Raw genomic sequence first — 1,118 nt, 5'->3', positions numbered from 1 at the left:
TCCAGCCCGGGACTTTCCTGCAGCCCTCCCAGCCGCTCGCTCTGCCGGGGGAGGGGGAAATCCCGGACATTGTGAGTGCTTTACAAATTCCCCCCGGACGCTATTTTTAGCACACAAAAGGAGGACATGTCCGGGTAAATCCGGACGAATGGTAACCCTATAGGTGCCTATCTCCCTGAGAGGGCTTAGGAGGGCTGTTTGCTAGCTTAGTCAGCTCCCCACTCAACGTGATGGCTTTTATGGATCCCATTCTTAAGTGCTATCTCTCTCCATTCATTGTATAGGGAGAGCTAGGCACCTAACTCTGGGTTTGTGTATTCCACTAGGTGTCAAGGCACCTAAAAATTAAGTATTGCATTGCCTAAGTCACTTTGTGGATTTGGGTGCAGGTGATCTTCAAGCTATCACCTGATCCCAAGCCTCCCAGCATTAGCTGGGAGGCAGCTGATTGGTCATAGGTGGTGTGCTAAGCCCATCTCCCTTAAAGGACAACCCCATGCCAATCATCTTTTTTTCTAGGAGGGTGCAATTGTAGAGAGACTAGCTAAATAAAGAGGGGGAAACAGTCTAGATTTTATTTGTGTATCTGAGGCATCATCTACAGTTACAATCTGATTTCAGCCCCAATTCAGCAAGGTACTTAAACATGCACCTAACTTTAAACATCTGAGTAGTCTCAGTATAATCAGTGGGTGCACTCATGCTTAAAATTAAGCACATGCTTAATCATCTTGCTAATTCAGGGTCTTAATAAGTAAATATCTTACTCTATTTCATTTAGGCCCCAATTCAGCAAAGCACTTAAGCCTGTACTTAAATCCCACAGAGCCATTTAAACACTTTGCTGAAGTGGGGTCTTGTTTTCTTGTAGTCAGCTCAGAATTCTGATATATTTCTTCTTCATTAAAACAGCAGCACAGCACTGCTGCTGCACATGAGTGTACTTATTAAAGGACATGTTTTCATTACATCTATTTGTTCATCAGGCTCAGCATTTAAGCACTCAAATAAAGCACTTTTATTGCTTTAATAATCCTTGATGTGAATTATCTTCCTTGCCTCTCTGGATTCTCCCTGAGTACTTCAATAGCAAAACAGCTCTCTTTTCAGGTAAAAAA

Source organism: Trachemys scripta, chromosome 3 (genome assembly GCF_013100865.1).
Source record: "Trachemys scripta elegans isolate TJP31775 chromosome 3, CAS_Tse_1.0, whole genome shotgun sequence".
NCBI classification, from domain to species: Eukaryota; Metazoa; Chordata; order Testudines; family Emydidae; genus Trachemys; species Trachemys scripta.
The sequence above is the reverse complement of the archived record's forward strand: the minus strand, read 5'-3'. Positions refer to the sequence as shown.